At 48.8% G+C, this 17,245-nt stretch overlaps 16 non-coding genes across 16 annotated transcripts; all 16 read right to left on the bottom strand.

Moving 5' to 3' along the window:
• Nucleotides 1-326: 326 nt before the first annotated feature.
• Trnat-cgu lies at nt 327-398 on the bottom strand. Its single transcript has one exon. It is a non-coding gene; the product is annotated as a tRNA-Thr (tRNA).
• A 689-nt stretch (nt 399-1,087) lies between these two features.
• Nucleotides 1,088-1,161, bottom strand: Trnan-guu. Its single transcript has one exon. It is a non-coding gene; the product is annotated as a tRNA-Asn (tRNA).
• Nucleotides 1,162-1,494: 333 nt separating this feature from the next.
• Trnat-cgu lies at nt 1,495-1,566 on the bottom strand. The gene has a single exon. It is a non-coding gene; the product is annotated as a tRNA-Thr (tRNA).
• Nucleotides 1,567-2,255: 689 nt separating this feature from the next.
• On the bottom strand, nt 2,256-2,329 carry Trnan-guu. Its single transcript has one exon. It is a non-coding gene; the product is annotated as a tRNA-Asn (tRNA).
• A 3,251-nt stretch (nt 2,330-5,580) lies between these two features.
• Trnan-guu lies at nt 5,581-5,654 on the bottom strand. Its single transcript has one exon. It is a non-coding gene; the product is annotated as a tRNA-Asn (tRNA).
• Nucleotides 5,655-5,987: 333 nt separating this feature from the next.
• Nucleotides 5,988-6,059, bottom strand: Trnat-cgu. Its single transcript has one exon. It is a non-coding gene; the product is annotated as a tRNA-Thr (tRNA).
• Nucleotides 6,060-6,748: 689 nt separating this feature from the next.
• Nucleotides 6,749-6,822, bottom strand: Trnan-guu. Its single transcript has one exon. It is a non-coding gene; the product is annotated as a tRNA-Asn (tRNA).
• Nucleotides 6,823-7,155: 333 nt separating this feature from the next.
• On the bottom strand, nt 7,156-7,227 carry Trnat-cgu. The gene has a single exon. It is a non-coding gene; the product is annotated as a tRNA-Thr (tRNA).
• Nucleotides 7,228-7,916: 689 nt separating this feature from the next.
• On the bottom strand, nt 7,917-7,990 carry Trnan-guu. The gene has a single exon. It is a non-coding gene; the product is annotated as a tRNA-Asn (tRNA).
• A 333-nt stretch (nt 7,991-8,323) lies between these two features.
• On the bottom strand, nt 8,324-8,395 carry Trnat-cgu. The gene has a single exon. It is a non-coding gene; the product is annotated as a tRNA-Thr (tRNA).
• Nucleotides 8,396-9,084: 689 nt separating this feature from the next.
• Nucleotides 9,085-9,158, bottom strand: Trnan-guu. Its single transcript has one exon. It is a non-coding gene; the product is annotated as a tRNA-Asn (tRNA).
• Nucleotides 9,159-9,491: 333 nt separating this feature from the next.
• Nucleotides 9,492-9,563, bottom strand: Trnat-cgu. The gene has a single exon. It is a non-coding gene; the product is annotated as a tRNA-Thr (tRNA).
• Nucleotides 9,564-10,252: 689 nt separating this feature from the next.
• Nucleotides 10,253-10,326, bottom strand: Trnan-guu. Its single transcript has one exon. It is a non-coding gene; the product is annotated as a tRNA-Asn (tRNA).
• A 4,400-nt stretch (nt 10,327-14,726) lies between these two features.
• Nucleotides 14,727-14,800, bottom strand: Trnan-guu. The gene has a single exon. It is a non-coding gene; the product is annotated as a tRNA-Asn (tRNA).
• A 333-nt stretch (nt 14,801-15,133) lies between these two features.
• Trnat-cgu lies at nt 15,134-15,205 on the bottom strand. Its single transcript has one exon. It is a non-coding gene; the product is annotated as a tRNA-Thr (tRNA).
• Nucleotides 15,206-15,894: 689 nt separating this feature from the next.
• Trnan-guu lies at nt 15,895-15,968 on the bottom strand. Its single transcript has one exon. It is a non-coding gene; the product is annotated as a tRNA-Asn (tRNA).
• Nucleotides 15,969-17,245: the final 1,277 nt, after the last annotated feature.

The following is a 17,245-nucleotide window of genomic DNA, read 5'->3' as shown; positions in this document are numbered from 1 at the left end:
TTGGCTCCCTTGTGCTCTGTATATCAACGCAATTCGTATACCTTCTGCAGGAATCTCGCAGAATGGTAGCATTTGCTTACGCCTCTTCACATGGATAACGTGCATGCACACTGTAGCGAGGCTCGTAAACGAATGACATCGCCAAGCATGACATTATACTACAAAATGCATACAAACCAATGTTCAACCTATGCATTCAGAAAACCTCTGAGGCCAGTAGAATACTTGTCATAGGTTGTAGAACATTCCTTTCATTCAGTGTACTGCCATGTGTTAGATGCTGCTCGAGATAGCTCCGCTCCTTGCAGGAAGGTTTAAAAAATGAATGCCTTCTGTGAGGTTCGAACTCACGACCCCTGGTTTACGAGACCAGTGCTCTACCACTGAGCTAAGAAGGCGGCAGCTTAGCGTTTGTGAGCTATCCCCAAATTGGTACTTCATCATACTGAATCTTGCAGCCCTCGACCAGATATCGGATTTGGCACACAGCTGCTGCTGGGGGTGTCCACATTGCCGTTTTCCAAATCTCTTGAATGTTTCGCCCTTGCGATCGACGACGAGCGTCGGCCCACTAAAAGTTTGCGGTCTGCACAATCCTGACCTAGTGCACAGCTTGTGGGACAGCGTGGCTCGACTGCGAAATGCGCCTTTCGGCTCGTCTCTCTGGCTACAGTATGCTGTTGTCCACAGTGGCACTGGCGTTGCCCATGGGGCTTCATGTAAGGCGACTGCACGTCGCTCGGCCAACAGCGGCCTACTGCAGACCGACACTTAAGAGACACCAAATACAAATCGACATCGAGAGACAGGCCCTGTCATATGGCACTCGCGACGTATATGCTGAAATTGAATGTAAAGAATGCGTCTTTTGTAGTGGGCGTCCCTCTACTGCAGTGTCACACATGACGAATAAAAAGGAAAACAGTAGAACGTCTGTGTAGGGCCATGTTTTTACCTACAGTGTCACTTGGCTGAATGTGTATAAGGCTCTGTGGCATCACTCAAACGCAGCCAAATTGTCACACTAGCTGTGTATCTCTAACAAAGTTGACGTATGTCCTCACCTCGGTGCCGGTTAAAACGATTTCGCCCCCGGGTGGGCTCGAACCACCAACCTTTCGGTTAACAGCCGAACGCGCTAGCCGATTGCGCCACGGAGGCCTTGACTTTGGCTCCCTTGTGCTCTGTATATCAACGCAATTCGTATACCTTCTGCAGGAATCTCGCAGAATGGTAGCATTTGCTTACGCCTCTTCACATGGATAACGTGCATGCACACTGTAGCGAGGCTCGTAAACGAATGACATCGCCAAGCATGACATTATACTACAAAATGCATACAAACCAATGTTCAACCTATGCATTCAGAAAACCTCTGAGGCCAGTAGAATACTTGTCATAGGTTGTAGGACATCCCTTTCATTCAGTGTACTGCCATGTGTTAGATGCTGCTCGAGATAGCTCCGCTCCTTGCAGGAAGGTTTAAAAAATGAATGCCTTCTGTGAGGTTCGAACTCACGACCCCTGGTTTACGAGACCAGTGCTCTACCACTGAGCTAAGAATGCGGCAGCTTAGCGTTTGTGAGCTATCCCCAAATTGGTACTTCATCATACTGAATCTTGCAGCCCTCGACCAGATATCGGATTTGGCACACAGCTGCTGCTGGGGGTGTCCACATTGCCGTTTTCCAAATCTCTTGAATGTTTCGCCCTTGCGATCGACGACGAGCGTCGGCCCACTAAAAGTTTGCGGTCTGCACAATCCTGACCTAGTGCACAGCTTGTGGGACAGCGTGGCTCGACTGCGAAATGCGCCTTTCGGCTCGTCTCTCTGGCTACAGTATGCTGTTGTCCACAGTGGCACTGGCGTTGCCCATGGGGCTTCATGTAAGGCGACTGCACGTCGCTCGGCCAACAGCGGCCTACTGCAGACCGACACTTAAGAGACACCAAATACAAATCGACATCGAGAGACAGGCCCTGTCATATGGCACTCGCGACGTATATGCTGAAATTGAATGTAAAGAATGCGTCTTTTGTAGTGGGCGTCCCTCTACTGCAGTGTCACACATGACGAATAAAAAGGAAAACAGTAGAACGTCTGTGTAGGGCCATGTTTTTACCTACAGTGTCACTTGGCTGAATGTGTATAAGGCTCTGTGGCATCACTCAAACGCAGCCAAATTGTCACACTAGCTGTGTATCTCTAACAAAGTTGACGTATGTCCTCACCTCGGTGCCGGTTAAAACGATTTCGCCCCCGGGTGGGCTCGAACCACCAACCTTTCGGTTAACAGCCGAACGCGCTAGCCGATTGCGCCACGGAGACCTTGACTTTGGCTCCCTTGTGCTCTGTATATCAACGCAATTCGTATACCTTCTGCAGGAATCTCGCAGAATGGTAGCATTTGCTTACGCCTCTTCACATGGATAACGTGCATGCACACTGTAGCGAGGCTCGTAAACGAATGACATCGCCAAGCATGACATTATACTACAAAATGCATACAAACCAATGTTCAACCTATGCATTCAGAAAACCTCTGAGGCCAGTAGAATACTTGTCATAGGTTGTAGAACATTCCTTTCATTCAGTGTACTGCCATGTGTTAGATGCTGCTCGAGATAGCTCCGCTCCTTGCAGGAAGGTTTAAAAAATGAATGCCTTCTGTGAGGTTCGAACTCACGACCCCTGGTTTACGAGACCAGTGCTCTACCACTTTTTTTTTTTTTTTTTTTTTTTTTTGGCGTTTCGCACGGAGAAGGAGTGACCGCAAACGCGTGCTTCACGTAAAATTCATCGACGAGGATGGGATTCGAACCCACGCGTGCAGAGCACATTGGATTAGCAGTCCAACGCCTTAACCACTTTTTTTTTTTTTTTTTTTTTTTTTTTTTTTTTTTTTTTTTCAGACTTTCTTACGATTTTTTAGCAATTACATTCCTTGATCACAACGGTAATGCTTTTTCGGGCCACACGCGCAACCTTCGCGATATAAAAATCGCATCTCCCCGGCGGGGAATCGAACCCCGGTCTCCCGCGTGTCAGGCGGGGATACTAACCACTATACTACTTTTTTTTTTTTTTTTTTTTTGAAGCAGACACTCTACCACTCGAACGAATATATCTATTGAAAAAAATATTAAAGAATATCCACCACACAGCCACTTCAAAAGAAGTACAGTACTGAAATTAAAATCCTAAAACATGACTATATAATGTAGACTGCTTACAGAAATAAAGGTTAAAACACGAAAACTTCAGTCCTGGTGTAGAGAAGAGACATACATAAAGGCGGCAAATTCAGAAACAGTATAAAAGAAAATGGCTCACACAGGTGACCTTAGCCAACACCCTCTCTTTCAAATGTCAGGCTAAGCATATTGGCAAAATCATCTCGGAGGCCTGGCAATCGCAAGCGCTGCCAGTAAGCAGTAAGCATGTACTGCCGAAACGCTAGGTGTCCATCCTCTTCATGACAACTGTTGACAAAATGTACGAAATGGCCAATCAACCACATGACGGTATGGAGCTTCGTCCGCGGAAAAAAGGAAGAATCGGGCCGGACGATGATGTCAATAGTATAAGCGGCTTCAGCAGACCTAGTGACAAAAGCAAGTTGTTTCCTGAGCCAACGCCAATTAGCAAGGTGCCCACAGCAGGTGAATCGATGTTCAAGGGTATCCAGGAGACCACACCGAGTACAGGTGTCCGTGTCAGAAAGACCAATACGGTGCAGTCGTACATTGGTGGGAACCAAATTATTTATTACCCTATACCACGTGGACGCCACGGCCATAGAGTGGATCGGCAGACTAACGTTCTTCCAGACGTTCCTCCAGGACACGGATGGAGACGCCAGTTCTATTGGATTGGGACTGGCCAGCCCCTCCCAGCGGGCAATCAAGCTCTTGGTCGTTGGCACCGGTCGCCGCAAGAAGACGTCACCGAGGTAACTCACCGCAATGTAAAATTCCCGAATGTGTTTCAACTTAAAATTTAGGCGTCCGACATCGACAGGTGGAGCAAGGCTCGCCGGACGCACAACAGTAAAAAGCCTGGATGTAATTGAAGTCACTTCTTGCGTAACAATTAGAGTCGTTCGGCGGACGTACAAAGCAGACGCCTTGCGAGTAATGTCAGAGAGGCCCAGGCCTCCGGAGAGACGCGGTTTCGTCATTACCTCGTAACGTAACTTGAATAGATGGCCCTTCCATATAAACCTGCTAGACAATTGGCGCAACCTTTTCGCCACCATCATGGGAAGTGGGAACAGCTGAGCAACATAATAAGCTTTACATAGGACGTAGGTGTCTAAAATTCTGACTTTTTGCAAAATGGTAGCAGAGCGCTGCTCATGGACCATCAGAGCCCCCTGTATCTTCTCGGTGACAGATTTCCAATTGAGAGCCGCCATTTTTAGAGGACACCGATCAATGATAATCCCCAAGGACGTATGGCGATCGACAAAAGTGGCCCAAGGGACGTCAGCATCGCGAAATCCTCGAATATCAAGGAACTTACATTTACCCTGATTGAGACGCGCTCCAGAGACACGACAGTATGCATCAACTGCCCCTTTCAACAACGGGATATCATCTCGTTGACGGAGGAGAACAACGACATCATCCGCATATGCCTTAACCGAGAGCTTCCCACCAGAGAGGGACATACCCTGAAGCTTGAGAGCAATAGTCCGAAGCAGCGGTTCCAGGGACAAAACGAATAAAGACATAGAGAGCGGACTACCCTGAGGCACTCCGCGGCGGATAGCAATGGGCGGCGTCAGCTGCCCATTGACTGACACCCGAGCTGTTATTCCCCTGTACAAATTGCCAAGAACACCACGTGATGAAGCGTTAAAACCTATTACCACTGAGCTAAGAAGGCGGCAGCTTAGCGTTTGTGAGCTATCCCCAAATTGGTACTTCATCATACTGAATCTTGCAGCCCTCGACCAGATATCGGATTTGGCACACAGCTGCTGCTGGGGGTGTCCACATTGCCGTTTTCCAAATCTCTTGAATGTTTCGCCCTTGCGATCGACGACGAGCGTCGGCCCACTAAAAGTTTGCGGTCTGCACAATCCTGACCTAGTGCACAGCTTGTGGGACAGCGTGGCTCGACTGCGAAATGCGCCTTTCGGCTCGTCTCTCTGGCTACAGTATGCTGTTGTCCACAGTGGCACTGGCGTTGCCCATGGGGCTTCATGTAAGGCGACTGCACGTCGCTCGGCCAACAGCGGCCTACTGCAGACCGACACTTAAGAGACACCAAATACAAATCGACATCGAGAGACAGGCCCTGTCATATGGCACTCGCGACGTATATGCTGAAATTGAATGTAAAGAATGCGTCTTTTGTAGTGGGCGTCCCTCTACTGCAGTGTCACACATGACGAATAAAAAGGAAAACAGTAGAACGTCTGTGTAGGGCCATGTTTTTACCTACAGTGTCACTTGGCTGAATGTGTATAAGGCTCTGTGGCATCACTCAAACGCAGCCAAATTGTCACACTAGCTGTGTATCTCTAACAAAGTTGACGTATGTCCTCACCTCGGTGCCGGTTAAAACGATTTCGCCCCCGGGTGGGCTCGAACCACCAACCTTTCGGTTAACAGCCGAACGCGCTAGCCGATTGCGCCACGGAGGCCTTGACTTTGGCTCCCTTGTGCTCTGTATATCAACGCAATTCGTATACCTTCTGCAGGAATCTCGCAGAATGGTAGCATTTGCTTACGCCTCTTCACATGGATAACGTGCATGCACACTGTAGCGAGGCTCGTAAACGAATGACATCGCCAAGCATGACATTATACTACAAAATGCATACAAACCAATGTTCAACCTATGCATTCAGAAAACCTCTGAGGCCAGTAGAATACTTGTCATAGGTTGTAGAACATTCCTTTCATTCAGTGTACTGCCATGTGTTAGATGCTGCTCGAGATAGCTCAGCTCCTTGCAGGAAGGTTTAAAAAATGAATGCCTTCTGTGAGGTTCGAACTCACGACCCCTGGTTTACGAGACCAGTGCTCTACCACTGAGCTAAGAAGGCGGCAGCTTAGCGTTTGTGAGCTATCCCCAAATTGGTACTTCATCATACTGAATCTTGCAGCCCTCGACCAGATATCGGATTTGGCACACAGCTGCTGCTGGGGGTGTCCACATTGCCGTTTTCCAAATCTCTTGAATGTTTCGCCCTTGCGATCGACGACGAGCGTCGGCCCACTAAAAGTTTGCGGTCTGCACAATCCTGACCTAGTGCACAGCTTGTGGGACAGCGTGGCTCGACTGCGAAATGCGCCTTTCGGCTCGTCTCTCTGGCTACAGTATGCTGTTGTCCACAGTGGCACTGGCGTTGCCCATGGGGCTTCATGTAAGGCGACTGCACGTCGCTCGGCCAACAGCGGCCTACTGCAGACCGACACTTAAGAGACACCAAATACAAATCGACATCGAGAGACAGGCCCTGTCATATGGCACTCGCAACGTATATGCTGAAATTGAATGTAAAGAATGCGTCTTTTGTAGTGGGCGTCCCTCTACTGCAGTGTCACACATGACGAATAAAAAGGAAAACAGTAGAACGTCTGTGTAGGGCCATGTTTTTACCTACAGTGTCACTTGGCTGAATGTGTATAAGGCTCTGTGGCATCACTCAAACGCAGCCAAATTGTCACACTAGCTGTGTATCTCTAACAAAGTTGACGTATGTCCTCACCTCGGTGCCGGTTAAAACGATTTCGCCCCCGGGTGGGCTCGAACCACCAACCTTTCGGTTAACAGCCGAACGCGCTAGCCGATTGCGCCACGGAGGCCTTGACTTTGGCTCCCTTGTGCTCTGTATATCAACGCAATTCGTATACCTTCTGCAGGAATCTCGCAGAATGGTAGCATTTGCTTACGCCTCTTCACATGGATAACGTGCATGCACACTGTAGCGAGGCTCGTAAACGAATGACATCGCCAAGCATGACATTATACTACAAAATGCATACAAACCAATGTTCAACCTATGCATTCAGAAAACCTCTGAGGCCAGTAGAATACTTGTCATAGGTTGTAGGACATCCCTTTCATTCAGTGTACTGCCATGTGTTAGATGCTGCTCGAGATAGCTCCGCTCCTTGCAGGAAGGTTTAAAAAATGAATGCCTTCTGTGAGGTTCGAACTCACGACCCCTGGTTTACGAGACCAGTGCTCTACCACTGAGCTAAGAATGCGGCAGCTTAGCGTTTGTGAGCTATCCCCAAATTGGTACTTCATCATACTGAATCTTGCAGCCCTCGACCAGATATCGGATTTGGCACACAGCTGCTGCTGGGGGTGTCCACATTGCCGTTTTCCAAATCTCTTGAATGTTTCGCCCTTGCGATCGACGACGAGCGTCGGCCCACTAAAAGTTTGCGGTCTGCACAATCCTGACCTAGTGCACAGCTTGTGGGACAGCGTGGCTCGACTGCGAAATGCGCCTTTCGGCTCGTCTCTCTGGCTACAGTATGCTGTTGTCCACAGTGGCACTGGCGTTGCCCATGGGGCTTCATGTAAGGCGACTGCACGTCGCTCGGCCAACAGCGGCCTACTGCAGACCGACACTTAAGAGACACCAAATACAAATCGACATCGAGAGACAGGCCCTGTCATATGGCACTCGCGACGTATATGCTGAAATTGAATGTAAAGAATGCGTCTTTTGTAGTGGGCGTCCCTCTACTGCAGTGTCACACATGACGAATAAAAAGGAAAACAGTAGAACGTCTGTGTAGGGCCATGTTTTTACCTACAGTGTCACTTGGCTGAATGTGTATAAGGCTCTGTGGCATCACTCAAACGCAGCCAAATTGTCACACTAGCTGTGTATCTCTAACAAAGTTGACGTATGTCCTCACCTCGGTGCCGGTTAAAACGATTTCGCCCCCGGGTGGGCTCGAACCACCAACCTTTCGGTTAACAGCCGAACGCGCTAGCCGATTGCGCCACGGAGGCCTTGACTTTGGCTCCCTTGTGCTCTGTATATCAACGCAATTCGTATACCTTCTGCAGGAATCTCGCAGAATGGTAGCATTTGCTTACGCCTCTTCACATGGATAACGTGCATGCACACTGTAGCGAGGCTCGTAAACGAATGACATCGCCAAGCATGACATTATACTACAAAATGCATACAAACCAATGTTCAACCTATGCATTCAGAAAACCTCTGAGGCCAGTAGAATACTTGTCATAGGTTGTAGAACATTCCTTTCATTCAGTGTACTGCCATGTGTTAGATGCTGCTCGAGATAGCTCCGCTCCTTGCAGGAAGGTTTAAAAAATGAATGCCTTCTGTGAGGTTCGAACTCACGACCCCTGGTTTACGAGACCAGTGCTCTACCACTGAGCTAAGAAGGCGGCAGCTTAGCGTTTGTGAGCTATCCCCAAATTGGTACTTCATCATACTGAATCTTGCAGCCCTCGACCAGATATCGGATTTGGCACACAGCTGCTGCTGGGGGTGTCCACATTGCCGTTTTCCAAATCTCTTGAATGTTTCGCCCTTGCGATCGACGACGAGCGTCGGCCCACTAAAAGTTTGCGGTCTGCACAATCCTGACCTAGTGCACAGCTTGTGGGACAGCGTGGCTCGACTGCGAAATGCGCCTTTCGGCTCGTCTCTCTGGCTACAGTATGCTGTTGTCCACAGTGGCACTGGCGTTGCCCATGGGGCTTCATGTAAGGCGACTGCACGTCGCTCGGCCAACAGCGGCCTACTGCAGACCGACACTTAAGAGACACCAAATACAAATCGACATCGAGAGACAGGCCCTGTCATATGGCACTCGCAACGTATATGCTGAAATTGAATGTAAAGAATGCGTCTTTTGTAGTGGGCGTCCCTCTACTGCAGTGTCACACATGACGAATAAAAAGGAAAACAGTAGAACGTCTGTGTAGGGCCATGTTTTTACCTACAGTGTCACTTGGCTGAATGTGTATAAGGCTCTGTGGCATCACTCAAACGCAGCCAAATTGTCACACTAGCTGTGTATCTCTAACAAAGTTGACGTATGTCCTCACCTCGGTGCCGGTTAAAACGATTTCGCCCCCGGGTGGGCTCGAACCACCAACCTTTCGGTTAACAGCCGAACGCGCTAGCCGATTGCGCCACGGAGGCCTTGACTTTGGCTCCCTTGTGCTCTGTATATCAACGCAATTCGTATACCTTCTGCAGGAATCTCGCAGAATGGTAGCATTTGCTTACGCCTCTTCACATGGATAACGTGCATGCACACTGTAGCGAGGCTCGTAAACGAATGACATCGCCAAGCATGACATTATACTACAAAATGCATACAAACCAATGTTCAACCTATGCATTCAGAAAACCTCTGAGGCCAGTAGAATACTTGTCATAGGTTGTAGGACATCCCTTTCATTCAGTGTACTGCCATGTGTTAGATGCTGCTCGAGATAGCTCCGCTCCTTGCAGGAAGGTTTAAAAAATGAATGCCTTCTGTGAGGTTCGAACTCACGACCCCTGGTTTACGAGACCAGTGCTCTACCACTGAGCTAAGAATGCGGCAGCTTAGCGTTTGTGAGCTATCCCCAAATTGGTACTTCATCATACTGAATCTTGCAGCCCTCGACCAGATATCGGATTTGGCACACAGCTGCTGCTGGGGGTGTCCACATTGCCGTTTTCCAAATCTCTTGAATGTTTCGCCCTTGCGATCGACGACGAGCGTCGGCCCACTAAAAGTTTGCGGTCTGCACAATCCTGACCTAGTGCACAGCTTGTGGGACAGCGTGGCTCGACTGCGAAATGCGCCTTTCGGCTCGTCTCTCTGGCTACAGTATGCTGTTGTCCACAGTGGCACTGGCGTTGCCCATGGGGCTTCATGTAAGGCGACTGCACGTCGCTCGGCCAACAGCGGCCTACTGCAGACCGACACTTAAGAGACACCAAATACAAATCGACATCGAGAGACAGGCCCTGTCATATGGCACTCGCGACGTATATGCTGAAATTGAATGTAAAGAATGCGTCTTTTGTAGTGGGCGTCCCTCTACTGCAGTGTCACACATGACGAATAAAAAGGAAAACAGTAGAACGTCTGTGTAGGGCCATGTTTTTACCTACAGTGTCACTTGGCTGAATGTGTATAAGGCTCTGTGGCATCACTCAAACGCAGCCAAATTGTCACACTAGCTGTGTATCTCTAACAAAGTTGACGTATGTCCTCACCTCGGTGCCGGTTAAAACGATTTCGCCCCCGGGTGGGCTCGAACCACCAACCTTTCGGTTAACAGCCGAACGCGCTAGCCGATTGCGCCACGGAGGCCTTGACTTTGGCTCCCTTGTGCTCTGTATATCAACGCAATTCGTATACCTTCTGCAGGAATCTCGCAGAATGGTAGCATTTGCTTACGCCTCTTCACATGGATAACGTGCATGCACACTGTAGCGAGGCTCGTAAACGAATGACATCGCCAAGCATGACATTATACTACAAAATGCATACAAACCAATGTTCAACCTATGCATTCAGAAAACCTCTGAGGCCAGTAGAATACTTGTCATAGGTTGTAGAACATTCCTTTCATTCAGTGTACTGCCATGTGTTAGATGCTGCTCGAGATAGCTCCGCTCCTTGCAGGAAGGTTTAAAAAATGAATGCCTTCTGTGAGGTTCGAACTCACGACCCCTGGTTTACGAGACCAGTGCTCTACCACTTTTTTTTTTTTTTTTTTTTTTTTTTTTTTTTTTTTTTTTTTTATAGTCAAAATTCAGCAATGTGAGCGGACGAAGATTTGCAGCAGATAAACGACCAGAGGACTTCGGAATTAAAAACAATTTTCCCTACTTTAAAATCGGCAGGCACATCCATCCCTCTGACAATCTCATTTAAAATCTGCGTAAAAATGCCACCCAAAAGAGGCCAAAAACGGAGATAAAATTCTTTAGGCAGGCCGTCTGGACCCGGCGATTTACTGGACGGAGAGCGAGCAATAAAATCGAAAACATCATCTACCTGGAACTCCCGGAGAAATTCGCCGTTCGCGTCAGGCGCGATCGTCGCAGTTAGATCCCCAAAGACATCATCCGAAAGAGACTCACCAGAATCATCGGCAGAATAGAGACTAGTGTAATACTGATGAAGAGCACGAACCATTTCCTCCTGTGCACTAAGCTGTCGCCCATCATCCACCGTAAGAGAAGAGATGAAGGAGCGACGACGACGAGTCTGATGCCGTAGCAGGTGGTACAAGGATGTCAGTTCACCTTCAACAAGAGAGTGAGGTTTCGACTTAACTCGCAGACCATCCATCTGTCGTCGTTTAAGGCTCAAGAGCTTGGCTTTAATACGACGAACATCATGGATCCGCAGTGGAGAGGTACCCGCCGCGTCATATAGTTCACGCAGGACAGAGTAGTAATATTCATACGTGTTCTTAAAATCACGCGTCCTAGCAGCACAGTAGAAAATCAAAGTCTGACGAATCTTGGGCTTGGCAAACGCAGTCCACCAAACCAGCAAGGAGGGGTATCGCGGGACAGAGCGAAGACATCGCTCCCACACGCCACTTATAACATCATCCATAGCACTGTCGGCAAGGTGGGAAACATTTAACATCCACTGGGAACGATAAAGTTTTGCAGGTTGGCGACTAAGATTTACAGTTGCAGTAAAAGCACAATGGTCAGAAAAACTAGTAGGAATAACATCGACAGAAAGAATTTTATCACATAAAAAATCAGATAAATAGAATCTGTCGAGTCTACTGCATGAGGACGCGGTAAAAAACGTATATTTCACCAGGGTTGGATATTTGTGTTCCCAAACATCACGCAGATGCATCGTACGAACTAAGTCATGTAAATCACGGCAATAATTAAAATTGGGGGACTGGTCTGCAGGGCGTAAAACACAATTAAAATCGCCTCCGAGCAGGAGACTCCGAGGACTCTGGCGCAAAAGATAAATAAGCTCTTCTTTATAAAAGCGCGATCGAGCCACAGTGTGACCCGAACCAGAGGGGGCATACAAAACAACGAGGCGGAGATCAAAAAGACGACAACCAATCCCACGGCCAGAGTCAAGGAATTCAATGTCAGTAATAGGAATGCCCTCTCGAAAGAAAAGAGCAGTTCCTGTTGAATATTCCGGCGCGACATTAAAAACAGTTTGAAATCCAGGTAGAGAGAGATCAGAAAACAACACTTCCTGCAAAAACACTACGTCCGCACAGGCGTCGTAAATAAACTGCCGCAAAGAGGCAATGCGAACGTCGGACTCAATACGGTTAACATTTAAGGTAAGAAAGGTGTATGCTTGAACCATAGAGAGAAAAGCGAGAAAACAAATCACCTACACCGACACACCAGCGTCACAGTCCATAGCAGGGGTGACGGAGGCATCCGAGGGAGGGGGACTGCTACCCCGTTCCGCGGATCCCTTACGTTTCGGTTTTTTACGAACAGCATTAACGTTCGGCTGAACGCGTAACTTGCGTCGGCTGACGGGCAAGGAAACTTCAGCCGCCGGTGACGTAGGAGGGTCAAGTTCTGTATCCGACACCACCCGCGCCGGTCCACATGCGGGATCCGGGGTCGCGGGGGAAACATCCGACAAAACGGAATGGTCAACACCTGCACTAGCTTCCGGCAAACATGGACTGCACGGAGGCGAAACGTGAGCAGGAAGGTCCGAGGCCGCAGAGTTGGAAGGAAGCGGAGCAGCTCCGCTGGCAGAGGTATGGGGCAGCGAAGCAGGAAGTTGTCGCGGCTCCACTTGTTGTGACATCGAAGTCGGTTCGGAAGACGGCGCCAACAGGCCCGACCGACGACCCGACTCGAGAGAAGCTGCGTCGGAGGCCGGAGGGGCGCCAGCAGCCGCCACCGGAACCGCTACCTCAGGAGGGCAGGGAGCAGCTACAGTACACAGTGGCTCGGAGGATGCCGGTCGCTCGGACTGGGGCATCTCAGGGAGATCCTCATCCGTACTATTTCCATCGTGTGGGCGACGCCTCTTATTATTCAAAAGTGGCACACCCACCTGAGGGACAGACGGAACAACATCAGATTTAGCACGCAAAGGAGGAAATTCTCTATCAGGGGTGCGCAAAACCTGTGGCGGGGCGCTACTACCACTGGACTGTGCTACACCAAGAGCAGAACCACCTGCAACGAGGTCAGCGACCGTTAACTTGCGACGCTGTTCGAGAGAATTTTTTAAAACAAAAACTCTCCGCGGACAGTCGGTACGCACGTGACCACTTTCATTGCACAAAAAACAGGTGCCAACCTGACCACTATATGTTACATGGACACGATATCCACCGATCTGCAGGTGAGATGGAATATTCTGCTTAACGTGCATTTCGACTGAACGAATACCACTGTAACATTGCAGGCGATGTTGGCTTGACCAGCGTTCAAGGCGAATGCTCTTTACATCACCATACTTCTGTAGACCCTCCTTAAGATAGACATTATCCACCTCCGGTGGAAGGTTGTAAACACGAACATTGGTATACGTGATGGAAGCATTGGAAAGCAGCACGGTACTTACAGAATCATCCCGATGCCGAAAGAGAACTTGATGACCATATTTAGAAAGAATTTTATCAACCTGAAGTGGGTCCATAAACTTAACAAAGAAAACATACAGTTCGGTATCAAAATAAGCAGTGTGCACCTGATCCGAATGAACACCAAAGGTATCTACCAACCAATCATGAATCTCAAGAGAACTAGGTTGCACATGGCGGGTTGACTTGTCAAAAGCAAAACTAACTGTAGCCTGACGAGGAATAACCTGGGACGACATTTTCAAAATATGCGGTCGAAACCGCTACACAAAAAACACTGAAATAAGGACAGAAAGTAACACAAGGTACGAAACAACGACGGAGAAACACTCACAGAAGTTGCAACACAACACGTAACAAAAACGATAGTCCACTATACGTAACGCTACGGCGGAGCGGAAGACTAGGCACGTCCACACTGCACGGCGTCTAAAGCGGAACTGCCACTGAGCTAAGAAGGCGGCAGCTTAGCGTTTGTGAGCTATCCCCAAATTGGTACTTCATCATACTGAATCTTGCAGCCCTCGACCAGATATCGGATTTGGCACACAGCTGCTGCTGGGGGTGTCCACATTGCCGTTTTCCAAATCTCTTGAATGTTTCGCCCTTGCGATCGACGACGAGCGTCGGCCCACTAAAAGTTTGCGGTCTGCACAATCCTGACCTAGTGCACAGCTTGTGGGACAGCGTGGCTCGACTGCGAAATGCGCCTTTCGGCTCGTCTCTCTGGCTACAGTATGCTGTTGTCCACAGTGGCACTGGCGTTGCCCATGGGGCTTCATGTAAGGCGACTGCACGTCGCTCGGCCAACAGCGGCCTACTGCAGACCGACACTTAAGAGACACCAAATACAAATCGACATCGAGAGACAGGCCCTGTCATATGGCACTCGCGACGTATATGCTGAAATTGAATGTAAAGAATGCGTCTTTTGTAGTGGGCGTCCCTCTACTGCAGTGTCACACATGACGAATAAAAAGGAAAACAGTAGAACGTCTGTGTAGGGCCATGTTTTTACCTACAGTGTCACTTGGCTGAATGTGTATAAGGCTCTGTGGCATCACTCAAACGCAGCCAAATTGTCACACTAGCTGTGTATCTCTAACAAAGTTGACGTATGTCCTCACCTCGGTGCCGGTTAAAACGATTTCGCCCCCGGGTGGGCTCGAACCACCAACCTTTCGGTTAACAGCCGAACGCGCTAGCCGATTGCGCCACGGAGGCCTTGACTTTGGCTCCCTTGTGCTCTGTATATCAACGCAATTCGTATACCTTCTGCAGGAATCTCGCAGAATGGTAGCATTTGCTTACGCCTCTTCACATGGATAACGTGCATGCACACTGTAGCGAGGCTCGTAAACGAATGACATCGCCAAGCATGACATTATACTACAAAATGCATACAAACCAATGTTCAACCTATGCATTCAGAAAACCTCTGAGGCCAGTAGAATACTTGTCATAGGTTGTAGAACATTCCTTTCATTCAGTGTACTGCCATGTGTTAGATGCTGCTCGAGATAGCTCCGCTCCTTGCAGGAAGGTTTAAAAAATGAATGCCTTCTGTGAGGTTCGAACTCACGACCCCTGGTTTACGAGACCAGTGCTCTACCACTGAGCTAAGAAGGCGGCAGCTTAGCGTTTGTGAGCTATCCCCAAATTGGTACTTCATCATACTGAATCTTGCAGCCCTCGACCAGATATCGGATTTGGCACACAGCTGCTGCTGGGGGTGTCCACATTGCCGTTTTCCAAATCTCTTGAATGTTTCGCCCTTGCGATCGACGACGAGCGTCGGCCCACCAAAAGTTTGCGGTCTGCACAATCCTGACCTAGTGCACAGCTTGTGGGACAGCGTGGCTCGACTGCGAAATGCGCCTTTCGGCTCGTCTCTCTGGCTACAGTATGCTGTTGTCCACAGTGGCACTGGCGTTGCCCATGGGGCTTCATGTAAGGCGACTGCACGTCGCTCGGCCAACAGCGGCCTACTGCAGACCGACACTTAAGAGACACCAAATACAAATCGACATCGAGAGACAGGCCCTGTCATATGGCACTCGCGACGTATATGCTGAAATTGAATGTAAAGAATGCGTCTTTTGTAGTGGGCGTCCCTCTACTGCAGTGTCACACATGACGAATAAAAAGGAAAACAGTAGAACGTCTGTGTAGGGCCATGTTTTTACCTACAGTGTCACTTGGCTGAATGTGTATAAGGCTCTGTGGCATCACTCAAACGCAGCCAAATTGTCACACTAGCTGTGTATCTCTAACAAAGTTGACGTATGTCCTCACCTCGGTGCCGGTTAAAACGATTTCGCCCCCGGGTGGGCTCGAACCACCAACCTTTCGGTTAACAGCCGAACGCGCTAGCCGATTGCGCCACGGAGGCCTTGACTTTGGCTCCCTTGTGCTCTGTATATCAACGCAATTCGTATACCTTCTGCAGGAATCTCGCAGAATGGTAGCATTTGCTTACGCCTCTTCACATGGATAACGTGCATGCACACTGTAGCGAGGCTCGTAAACGAATGACATCGCCAAGCATGACATTATACTACAAAATGCATACAAACCAATGTTCAACCTATGCATTCAGAAAACCTCTGAGGCCAGTAGAATACTTGTCATAGGTTGTAGAACATCCCTTTCATTCAGTGTACTGCCATGTGTTAGATGCTGCTCGAGATAGCTCCGCTCCTTGCAGGAAGGTTTAAAAAATGAATGCCTTCTGTGAGGTTCGAACTCACGACCCCTGGTTTACGAAACCAGTGCTCTACCACTTTTTTTTTTTTTTTTTTTTTTTTTTTTTTTTTTTTTTTTGACTGGAATTAAAATCCTAAAACATGACTTTATAATGTAGACTACTGACTGAAATAAAGATTAAAACACGAAAACTTCAGTCCTGGTGTAGAGAAGAAACATACATAAAGGCGGCAAATCCAGAAACAGTATAAAAGAAAATGGCTCACACAGGTGACCTTAGCCAACACCCTCTCTTTCAAATGTCAGGCTAAGCATATTGGCAAAATCATTTCGGAGGCCTGGCAATCGCAAGCGCTGCCAGTAAGCAGTAAGCATGTACTGCCGAAACGCTAGGTGTCCATCCTCTTCATGACAACTGTTGACAAAATGTACGAAATGGCCAATCAACCACATGACGGTATGGAGCTTCGTCCGCGGAAAAAAGGAAGAATCGGGCCGGACGATGATGTCAATAGTATAAGCGGCTTCAGCAGACCTAGTGACAAAGGCAAGTTGTTTCCTGAGCCAACGCCAATTAGCAAGGTGCCCACAGCAGGTGAATCGATGTTCAAGGGTATCCAGGAGACCACACCGAGTACAGGTGTCCGTGTCAGAAAGACCAATACGGTGCAGTCGTACATTGGTGGGAACCAAATTATTTATTACCCTATACCACGTGGACGCCACGGCCATAGAGTGGATCGGCAGACTAACGTTCTTCCAGACGTTCCTCCAGGACACAGATGGAGACGCCAGTTCTATTGGATTGGGACCGGCCAGCCCCTCCCAGCGGGCAATCAAGCCCTTGGTCGTTGGCACCGGTCGCCGCAAGAAGACGTCACCGAGGTAACTCACCGCAATGTAAAATTCCCGAATGTGTTTCAACTTAAAATTTAGGCGTCCGACATCGACAGGTGGAGAAAG

The sequence above is a fragment of the Schistocerca piceifrons genome, chromosome 5 (genome assembly GCF_021461385.2).
Source record: "Schistocerca piceifrons isolate TAMUIC-IGC-003096 chromosome 5, iqSchPice1.1, whole genome shotgun sequence".
Lineage (NCBI taxonomy): Eukaryota > Metazoa > Arthropoda > Insecta > Orthoptera > Acrididae > Schistocerca > Schistocerca piceifrons.
The sequence above is the reverse complement of the archived record's forward strand: the minus strand, read 5'-3'. Positions and strand labels throughout refer to the sequence as shown.